Source organism: Sus scrofa, chromosome 1 (genome assembly GCF_000003025.6).
Source record: "Sus scrofa isolate TJ Tabasco breed Duroc chromosome 1, Sscrofa11.1, whole genome shotgun sequence".
Lineage (NCBI taxonomy): Eukaryota > Metazoa > Chordata > Mammalia > Artiodactyla > Suidae > Sus > Sus scrofa.
In genome coordinates, this window is record NC_010443.5 from 168,072,465 (window position 1) to 168,084,036 (window position 11,572).

At 47.5% G+C, this 11,572-nt stretch overlaps 1 long non-coding RNA gene across 1 annotated transcript; it reads left to right on the forward strand.

Annotated features, from left to right (window-relative positions):
* LOC110261998 lies at positions 243–10,037 on the forward strand. Its single transcript, XR_002346479.1, has 3 exons — positions 243–860; positions 7,123–7,262; positions 8,743–10,037. It is a non-coding gene; the product is annotated as an uncharacterized LOC110261998 (long non-coding RNA).

The window sequence follows — 11,572 nt, forward strand, 5'->3', positions numbered from 1 at the left end:
GACTCAGGCTCTCTTGGGACCCTCTACTCAATGCTCTTTCCCTCCTCCAGGCTGGGTGGCTGCGTGCTCACCTTGAAAACACAAAAACCTGTGTCACGTTTTGTGCGGCACTTACTCTATGGTGGACTCCACCCCTACCCTGCCTTATCCGACGGGATAATGCACAAGATGTAGCCTTTTCTTTGTCAACAGGAGTCACAGTCAAGGTGAGCAATTACTGTGTCTCATTCAACCACAGCGGGATAGGTACACTGCAGAGAACCTGAGAATTTGGATCAAGTGTTCCTGTTCATGTTCCCATGTTTGTTTTTTCAATCGTTTTCCAGTTAAGCTGCTCCTGGCCTCAGCTCAGGTCTCTACTTCTTTCTAATTTGCCACAATCCACCAGGCATTTACATTAACGAGACGTAAAAGGAGTTTCTGCTGTGGGCCAGGCCTAGCGCTGGTCTTTCACATCTATTATCTCAGTTAAATGTCTTGACAACACTATAAGCTGGATTATTGCTATTCTCAACTCATAATGAGGAAACTGGCTTCATAGAGTGACCGACCATCCAGTTTTCCTGGGACTCAGGGGTCTCCAAGGACATGAAGTTTGGCATTTGGAAACCGGTACAGTTGGAGAAACGGGGCAAAGTGGTCACCCTGGGCTCAGAGAAGTTAAAGAACTTGCCTGAGGTCACACAGCTGGAAAGTGGCTGAGCCAGGATTCAGAATCGGTTCCCCTGATACCAAATAAATCTTGGTGGAAGTGAATGTGAAGTAAGAGGGAATAGAGTCTGAGGTCTGTCTCAGACTCCTGGACCGCCTTCTGACCGGCTAGGATGTGTGGGCAAAGGTGGAAGGAGGCCGCCACAGTGGTGAGAGACCCCCAAATGAGGTTCCCCCAAGAAATGAATGAAGGAACCGAGGGAAAAAAGAGAGAGGGGAAGGCAGACAGGGAGGCTGATTTGCACCCATCCAAAAGCAGCCATGGGCTTTGTTGCACAGCAGAAATTGGCACAACATTGTAAATAAACCATACTTAAAAAATAAATAAATAAAAGGCTGCCAGGGGAAAGAAAATAGTCAAGCCCTGAGGCCCTGCTGGTACATCCAAAGCCAGGGAGCAAAGTCACTAGGCAGGTGATTGTGGCTCCATGTCAGAACTTCCCAAAGATTGGGTCCATGGAAGGAGGGTGATGGCCTTTCTTCCATTGCTGGAGGTGGGCAAGGAGAGGCTGGGTGACCCTCTGCAGGAACCCTGCCCAGGCATCCTCCAGCACATGTGAGGCTGGCCTGGATGAGCTCTCTGCTCCCTCCCCACTCTGGGATTCAGGCAGACCTGGGCTCTCTTCCCTGCAACTGTAAATATTTGTGCATTCCCAAGTTATAAAGTGGAGCTCTTGGCTTCCAAAGGTCAGGATGACAGGCTCGTTTGGGGAACAGTTTGCTTAGTGTTTCTTTAGGCTGTGTTTCCAAGATTTCTTGTCATCTGTGTTTGGAGTGGACACAAGCGGCGGGATCTTTTTCTTTTTTTCTTGGGGAGGGAGGATTGTTCAAGAGGAAGGGATGAAAATGGAGCTCACTAAAGAATGCAGAAGAGAAGTCTCGAAAGGCAAAGACATTTCCTCTACTCCACAGTAGAGACACACTCCCACATTGCCTCTCTGGGTACAGAATCAGCCTGGGGAGTCTCTCCCACTGCATAGGGCTCTCGGGGTGGGGTTGGGGCTGGAAGGGTTACCCCACTCACTCCAGTGGGTCTGGTCCACCACCTGTCTATGGAGGTGGAGGTGAGTGGGGAGGTGAGGCGGGAAATCAGGTCCTAACCTCACAGCTGGTGCACCTGACTTTTGGCTTCTTCCCCAAGAGCTGGTTCAGCACTGGGTGGCTCAGCGGTGGGGAGATGGTAAGGTCACGTGTTGGCTGAGAGTTGGAGGAGAGCCTTATCTTTCTGTGTGGCTCACAGCGTGCTTTTTATCATTGGTCTCGTGTCCTTCACATTCTGGCTCCTCTGCAACCTTGACATCCCCCTAAAAACACAGCTCTGAGGCGGCTGATTTTCCAGGGAGCTCCTCCCATGGTCTATAAACATGCCCCACTTTGTCACACATATGTCCTTTCCCACGTGCTGTTCCCTTTCCCTCTCCATGCTTTAGCTTCCATCTGAAAAGGGGGAAAAAATACTATCTGTCTCATAAGATCGTTGTGCGGATTTGAGGAATTAATATGTGCCAGGCCCTCAGCATAGTGCCTGGCATTCCAGGGCAGCTGTTGCTGTTCTTATTTGATTTGATGGCCAACGTCTCCTCCTCCTAGGAGAGCCCAGGGTCACCTGCTCTTCCTTGTCTTCCCCAGATGTAGCTTTAATCTTCATTGATTTTCAGGCTTGGGGTTTTGCTGTTTATTGGCAGGCTCTGTGACACTTCTCCTTTGGGACACGTTGCTGTCCCGCTAGATGGGGGCGAGGTGAGGGGGATGCCCTGGGGCGAGCAAGTCATATCCAGTTCTGTGCCTGGAGCACAGCATCCAGCACGTGGCAAGGGCTCCAGAAACTGCTGTTGCCCAAATGAATGGAAGGATGAGTAAATTAGAAAACAATGTCTGATGGTCCAGAGAGCTGGCCCTGCTGGTTCTTATTAGGATGATGTTGTCTTAACCTCAAGGGACCCTGCTCGGTGCATCCCCCCCACTCCTGCCCCCCGCTTCCCTCCCCACACTGTTGGACAGACAGCTCATTTTCCCACTTCTCCAAAATGTTTTGGATTTGGAAAATAGCAATCGTTTAGGAAAATGGGTAATTACTGAGGGCTCAATCACGGAAAACATGTAACTCCTGGAGTCTTTAGTGAAATGTCAAGGACTTGATTAGAGCGAGCCCAGTCCCTGGTGAGCCGAAGAAAATATGATCTGTTTGTCCTAGAGGGGAAGAGGGATCACTCTTTATTTACAAACCAGCCCGGCTAATCCCTTCTGACAATATGGGAAGTCACTCTGCTCGGCTGAAGTATTATTTCAGGGCTCCCTTAAGGAAGAACTATCTTCTACTCAATTAAAGCAAAGCCTGAACTTGCTCTGACCCCATCATTCCATGGCCAGGAAAGCAGGCTTGGCTCTTTCCAGCGGGCTTCAGGCCGAGTTCTTTTTCATCGGGACATCTCCAGCATTTATTGGGGTGAGAAACAGGGGAGGGGAAGCCATCCCTCCCCAGTTCCCTTCAGCCTGGGTTGGACGCTGGAAGAGAAAGGAATTGCAGAAGAGGGAAAGCCACCGGGCCTTCAGGCATTGCGGTCCCTTGGGGCCGCCTCTGCCAGCCCAGCTCCAGGTGGGGGCCCAACACTCAGAAGCGATGAGCACCCCCCGCCCCCAGTGGCAGGTGAGGGCCCCCTCAAAGGCCTTCTAGCCCACACCTGCCTCACAGGAGAACTCAGCTTCCCCTATCCTGTTCTATGTAGGTCAGCGCCGCCAAATCAGGACCTGCCGGCCAAGCCCCGCCCCGTCTGCAGGAAAGAGCGTGAGCAGGCTCATTACTTAGCGGAGACCAAACTAAGAAGCATGATCTCACTGGAAAAGCACACACTTGGAGCCTCCCCTCCCCCTCCCCCAGCCCCAGCAGCCCCCCGGGGAATCAGGAGAGAGGGGGGCTTAGCTAGGCCAACTGCAGTAGGAAGGGGTACGTTCACTGAACAGATCATCTGTGCAGGAAAGTGTAATTTTCTTCTTGCGCTTCTCAATTACAAAATAATAAGATTGTTAAAAATCCAATAGCATGAACGTCAATATTGGCAGGGGCAGCCGCAGGAAATTTAATTGCACGATGGGTGCCAGTTAGAGATGGTATGTGTTCTTCTTGGCTTCTCTTAATTCTAATTAGGATAAAATTTACTAATCTTACAGACTCACAAACAGCGGCCTGTCACCAGGCCAGGCCTGGGTCCTGATGATGTTGGCTTCCTTTTCTGAGTCCCTGGCCTTTCCTTCCCCCCTAAACATCATCTCTGATTGGGGCTCTTAGCTGGATGTGAACATTGTCAGCTCTCTAGTTTCTTTGCCATGTCAGAGGACCAGATGTTTTTTATTTGAGAGCAAATTGACACATTAAATTACACTGTGCAAACATTAAAGCCAGCCGCGGGTAAACAGGCCGAGATTCATTGAATTTTACGGGTCACAATAATGTTTATGTAATTTTACAAATTCCTGCCCCGCTGCTGAGTCTCTCCAAGAAGTATTAATTTAAGAAAGATGGGACCTGCCCAGAGGCTCCTCATGGCATCCACCCACCTCCCTGTCTCAGAGCTCTTCCTGAGGCCCAGCAAGTTTAGATCTGGGCATCAGAATTTCCCGTACAGGGTGAGGAACCACTGCTAGGGCTCATTTTGTCTTGAAGATGTCTATGTCCATGTCCGTGGAGCCTTAGAAACATTCTCGGTCTTGGACATCTGTTGGATTTGCCTGTTCAGGATCCATCCATTCCTTCTCTTGATATAAGTACTTCCATTTACCTCTAGGAGCCATTGTTTCTGTCTCAGTATCAGTTTCCAAGATCCCTTTGGGGGCGGGACTCACTCTACAGTCCCCGGGATGGGCACTTGATGCACTCCATTCAAGGCCTGGCCAATCCAAGCCTTCCCTTAGCCCCTGGCCTTGCTAATTGGTTCAGAGATGGGAAAGTGAGTAAATCCTGGCCAATGAGCATTGGCCCCAGCATTTTTACAGAAACTGGCAGAACAAGGGGCTCTCTTTCCGCTGGTCTCCTTAAGCGGCAAAATGTAAGTTGGGAGCTGCTGGGAACCATGTGCAACCAATTGGGAAAAGGCTGCCCGAGAATGAGGCCAACACAGAAGAAAGCAAAAATGGAGGAGGCTCAATTCCCATGAAATTTTTTTTGAGCCCCTGGATGCAGTTGTGGATTGAAGTCCACACCTGGGCTTTTGAGTTTCGTGACTTAATAAATCCACTGTTTCTGTTAAGCCATGCTGAGCTGAATTTCTGTGGCTTGCACCAAATGGTCTTATTCAATGAAGCAAGTGATCACCCCTGACCTCTCTGGAGGGAATAGGCCCCCTCCCCCACATTTCCTGCAACACCGGCATCATCCCCATAGGTCCCTCTCTCCTCTCTGATTCTCTAGGGCCCCCCAGGACTTCCTCCACCCTCCACTCCAGCTGGGTTCTGTTCCCAAATACACCCTGCTTTTCCCTCCTCCTTCCCTTCTCTTATTTTCCTCTTTATTGCCTGCAGTGCTATTTCCTCCCATCTAGCTGTCCATCCTTCAAGGCCAAGTTTAATTTTCTCCTTCACAGGGAAGCCACTTTACCTATACAGAACTCTCTGCTCTGAATTCCCAGATGCCCTCAGTAGGTTCCACATCTTTTGGCCCTTGTAGCAATTAAAGACATCGATTTTTTTTATTGCTTCATGCATTATACTGTTGGTTTTTTATCTCCTGTTCTCTATAGCCTAAAAAATTTCTGGTACAGTGCTGGGCACGTGAAAGCGTAGATTATTAGTACTTGAAGGCATCTTAGAGACTGTAAAGATCACCCAGTCCCCACAATTTACAGTGGAAAAAAACTGATGCCCAGAGAGGTGAACTGACTTGCCCAAGGTCACAGGTGAGTTTACGGCCAGGCCAAAGGTAAAATTCCAGCTGAATGTTCTTTCCTCAACTTGCCATCATGTTGGTCGATTTATTTTCTGGTTAAGTGTATGAATAGCTTGAATTGGGTTGGCATCGTATCATCTACTAATGGTACTGAGTCAGCACCTGTGGGAGAATGGTGGACTTGGACAAATCAAAAGATCTGGGCTGTGTGACCTTGGACAAGTCCTTTTGCCTCTTTTTTTGATTTTTTTTTTTTTCATTTTTACAACTGCAAAAATGAGAGTCTTGACCTAGATCTGAGGACAGAAATGTTTTATTTGTTGCCCTCTCCTGGTGATGGGGGGCACTGCCCATAGAGCTATGGGGTTAGGATCTGAAAGGGGCACCTGGCTCTGTAGGAAAGAGGGCCACGGTCTGGTAGCTCTGCTCTCTCAAGTTCAGGAGCATGGGGGAGGGCGCTGTCAGCAGGCTCACAGGTAACTGTCCCATTGGAGGAGATGATTTCTGAGGTGTCCTCCTACTCTGTTATCCTAGGGCATTAAGTCCTGGAGCAAATGCAAACATGGAGCTCACATCCATCTTTGGGCCCCATCAAGTCCCATCAGCTGTGGGCAGCTTCTCTGTATAGTCTTCCCATGCCTATGGCACCAGGAAACTTCTGGACTCCCGGACCCACACCTGCACCCAACAAAGGTTCACTCGGGCCCTACTCTAGAGCCACTGACTAAGAGAAACCTGGGGTGTGAACTTGGTAAATCCAGTGTGGATTGGGTTAAGTGAATGAAAGGAGACAGGAGGGTGTGGAGAAAAGCTGTTGGTTGGGGAACTCTGGGGGGGGTTGAGAAATACATTTCTATTTTTGCAGCCATTACCTTTTGGCAAACAGACATCCTCCCAACCTCCAAAGGGAAATAGGGACATGGAGCAATAAACTGTACAACTCTGGTGTGGGTTCCGTGGAGGCCAGGGTCCCCTGAGGGAGCTTGTCTGTCAGTCTGCTCCTACCGGAGGAGGACTGCACATGCCATAAAAGTCCCCATCGCAGAGGCTTACATGCTGTCCTGTGCCTGAAGGTATGGTTTTTCACTAGGATCCCTTTTCCCCTCACTTTACCCATCTTTCAAGTAGGCATAATCGTTCTAATACTGGAAGGTTGTGATGGAATAATCCACTGAAATAACTCAGGCGATGTGCCTGGCACACAGGGCCAGGTATGTGCTTGGCACTGTACCTTCCTCCCCAAACCCAAGTCCATTCCCTTCCAGCCTAAGGAAGTTCAGACACTCATTTAACAAGCCTGCCCCTGTGTGCAGAGTGCTAGCAATGCACAGAGGAGCAAGATACAGAATACTAGGCTCTCTTTCGGTCACAAGGGACAGGAATAAAACCCAAAGTAGTTATAGCAAAAAAGGGGGGGGGATGGAGATCTTCTGGCTTGTAGACATATAGACAAAATTGCCATCAGGCATGGCTGCATCCAGAAACTCAATGATGGCACTGGGGCTTGACCTTTTTCTCTCTTCATCTCTCAGCTTGGCTTTCTGCATGTCACAGGCAAGGTGGATATTAGAAGCCCTTGTCAGTTTTACAAATCCAGAGCAGATAGAAAGAAGGTTTCTGACAGCCCTGGTGTGAGCCATGTGCCCATGATGAATCCAATCACCGTGGTTAGGTAAGATGGGGTATTCTGGTTGGGTTGGTTGGGTCATGTGGCCAGGGGAAAGGCAAGGTCAGCCCCATCCAATCCTCATGGAAGGCATTCTCTTTAGAAAGGAAAGGTTCTTCTCTTAGGAGAAGCTGGATGGGAGAAAACCACCCATGGCTTTTGGGCTGGAGGCGTGTCCTCTTTCAGGAAAACAATTAGGATGCACACTGGAGTCTTTGCGGCTTTCCTTTGTGATTTCACGCACAGCGGGCCCTCCTGTCCCCCTGGCTGATCAGGGAAGATGACAACTCCTTGTTGGCACCTAGTCCCCTCCTATTGCCCTGTCCAGGGGCAGGGAGCCAGTGACAGTGTAACCAGTGTAAGCCAGAGGTCTCTGGGTCTCTAGTTTTCTCTAGAGAACAGAGTGACATGATGATGCTGACCGCACAGACCATGGCCCAGGGCCTGGTGGCCAAGGCTTCTGAGGCTTGTGGTTTGATTCCTGCCAATGTCAACTCCTTTCTGTCTAACTTTAGAAACCCATGGTTGGCTTCCCTTGCATCAAAGAAGTCAAAGCATTCAACTCCAGAGGGTGTGTATTTTTAAAACAACAACAACAACAAAATCAAAACAAAACCAGAAAGGGAGAAAAAAAAAAAAATCCAATGCTCTTTCGAAGCCAAAGAGACTTAGCACACACAACCCTGAGCTTCGGGGAAATGCCCAGTGACTGTGGTCAGCCGGAATTAAACACTCTACTCTGTTTTTAAAGCTAAAAAAAATCCTAAATGACCTTTAATTAGTAGAGCCCCTTCTTTCCTTCCCATCAAAGCCAAGTGTCTCAGGCAGAGCTACATTTCCTAAAAAGGCCTGGAGCTGGAGGCTAGGCTCCCTCACCTTGCACATTGTAATGACCTGCAGACAGCATTCCCGTCTGGCTTCAGGGTTCAAGGCTGTGCTGAACAGGTGCTGGTACAGGAGCAGAGGGTTAGGACGGTGCCCAGGCCATGAAACCGCAGGGAGGAGGCCTGGAGGTGCCCAGATCTGCCAGATCCCCACTCTGCTCTTTTACTAGCTGTGCACCCTTGAGCAAGTGCCTTAAACGCTCTGGTCTCTGTTTCTCCATCTGTAAAACGGAGTTCCCGATACCCGGCTGGCCCACCTCAGGGTGAAAGATGTGGGCATTATGAAAAGGCCCAGACCCTATACAAAAGGATGAAATTGTTGCTAATGTACCAATTGCCTTCCCTCTTCTTCCCCCTCGTCTTCATCCTTTTTATTTAAACATCCCTCTGCGTTTCTCTGTCTTGGCTCCTCTCCTCAGTTCTTCTCTTCCTTCTCTGTCCCCTTCTCCCTTGTCTTGTGAGCACATCATCTGTGTGGTTTCCAAGCAACAGGAAACTCAGAGGTGATGCTGGTGCTAGGGAAGAGGGGGTTTCCAGAAAGGACTGGGCTGGAATAGCACAAGCGTCATCAGCCGGACACTCTATTTGTGTATCTTTTCCAGGTCATCTGGTTTGCTCCAGCCCCTGGGACACAGAGCTGTGAGAAAGCATGCATCCTTTCAGATCCAACTGGTGGCGGGCGTGACCCTCCAGGAAATTTTCCTTTGCTGGCTGCCCGAGTTGGCCAGACAACTTATCCTCTGATTGGGGGGTCACACATCACCCCAAGAGAATGGTGATTTTTTTCTGAAGGCAATGGCAGCAGAGGGAGAGGGAGGAGGCTTAAAATAACACACACACACACACACACACACACACACGTGCGCACATGCAGAAGACCAATGTGTAACACTGATGGACTCACACAGACTTCAGGATTAATTTATAGATGCTTCTTAAGCTGAAGTGACTCGTTCAGGCAGCTGGGCCAGGCCAGGCCACGCTTCTTGGGCTTTCCATCTGCTGAACCATTCCCGCCTCAGCCCCAGCTAATGTAGAGGAAGAAAAGTGCTGACAGTGGCCACAGGCCATGGTGGGATCATGCTCCAGGTCTTTGCACTCAAGCCGCCTGGAATGGCAGAGTTCTAATGATTTTTTTTTTTTTAACTTCTTCATTGTTTTGTTTTTTAACTGCAGCAAAATCTTCAGAGGGTGCCATATACCTGTCTTTTGTGTGTAATGCAACGACTTTTGATGGACGTATATACCACGTCACCCAAGTTACAAAACATTCCATTGCCCCAGAAAGTTCTTTTGTGTCCCTTCCAGTTACAGTCACCCCAAAGGTGCCATTCTTCTGATTTCTTTCACCATACCCAAATTCTAGAGCTTCATGTCAGAACAATCACCCTAGGTTTATTATCTTGTATTATTTTTTTTCCACTCAGCCCAAGGTCTGTGAAGTTCATCCAGCTGTTGTGTGCATCGGTATTTGAATCCAATATCCTCTGACTCCTAGCCCAGCATGTGAACCCACACCTGTTGGTTTGCCTCTGTTCACTGGCAGTTCTGTTGTTTCCAGTTTGGGGCTATTGCGAAGAAAGCTGCACCAAGCATCCATGTACCAGACACTGTGTGGACACAGGCTTTCATTCTCTTCAATTAAAAATCTAAGAGTAGAACTGCTGGATCATAAGGAGGCAAATATTTAAAATTTAGAAGAAATTTATCATTGAAGCAGTTGTACTGCTTACACTATCTGCACAAATGTGGGGGAGTGGCAGTCCACCAGCTCTTTATCCTCACCAAGGTTTCATGTTGCTGGTCTAGGGCCTGAACCCATGGCATATGGGTCTAATCGGAGCTGTAGCTGCTGGCCTACACCACAGCCACAGCAACACAGTATTCGAGCCATATCTGTGACCTACACCACAGCTCACGGCAATGTCGGGTCCTTAATCCACTGAGCAAGGCCAGGGATCAAACCTGCAACCTCATGGTTCCTAATCGGATTTGTTTCCCTTGCGCCATGATGGGAACTCCTGCTGGTCTTTTTAGTTTTAACCACTCTTGGGTGTGAACAATGGTAGCTCATTGTGATCTTCATTTGCATTTCCCTGATGACTAATGATGATGAGCACAGCTTCCTGTGTTTACTGGCTATTCACACACCCCAGAGTCACAAGCATTTTCTCCTAAAAACGTTATTATTTTTTTTTCTTTTTCTTTTTAGGACTGTACTTGTGGCATATGGAGGTTCCCAGGCTAGGGGTTGAACTGGAGTTGCAGCTGCCAGCCTACACCAGAGCCACAGCCACAGCAATGCCAGATATGAGCCACATCTGCAACCTATGCCACAGCTTGTGGCAACACCACTGAGCGAGGTCAGGGATGGAACCCACATCCTCACAGAGACAATGTTGGGTTCTCAATCTGCTGAACCACAGTGAGAACTCTTTATAATCTTAACATTTACCTTCAAGTCTATGATATAGCTCAAATTAGTATTTGGGTGTGGTGAGAGGTAGAGGGCTAAGTTGGTTTTTACCATATATATCCAGGTGTTTAATATTGTTGCAAAGGCTTTTCTGTCCCATGATATTGCTTCAGAACCTTGGGTGAAAATCAATTCACTGTCTCTTTGTGGGTCTATTTCTGGTCTCCCTGGTCTCTTCTATTTATCTGTCTTTCCTTATGCTGATGCCACACTGTCTTGATTACGTAGCTTTACCATAAGTGTTGAATCAGGTAGTTTAAGTTCTCCTCTCTTTGGCAATATTGTTTTAACTATCTATATCTTTGCTTTTCCATATAAATTCTTAATAACGTGTTTCTTGTCATTTTCTACAAAAACATCTGTGGAGATTATACTTGGAATTACTTTAAATTTAGGCAGAATTGATACCTTAACAATATTGAGTTTTTCAACTCATCAACATAGAATATCTCTTTACTTACAAGGTTTTTTAAAAAATATCTTTCAGCAGTGTTTTGTCATTTTATGATAAATATTATCCATATTTTCTTCAATTTATTCCTAAGTATTTTGGGCATTGGAATATTAATGTAAAAGAGCACTTAAAATTTTATTTTCCAATCTTTTGCTGCTAGTGTATAGACTTGTATAGATTTGGTTCTAGGAGCTGCTTTGTAGGTTCCCTAGGATTTTCGATGTAAAGAATCACGTTATCTGTAAAGAGAGTTTTAATTCTTTTGTTCACATTTTAATTCCTCTATTTCTTTTTTATTATTATTATTCTACCTTATTGCATTGTCTGAAATCTCCAATACAAAGCTGAACAGAAGTGGCAAGACCAGACATTATGGCTTAATTCCCATCCTAGAGGAAAGCATCTAATATTTTAGATTGGTTATATTTATGGTGTGGTTAATTTTTTTAGATACCCTGTATGATATTAAGGAAGTTATCCTCTATTCCCAGCTTTCTGAGAA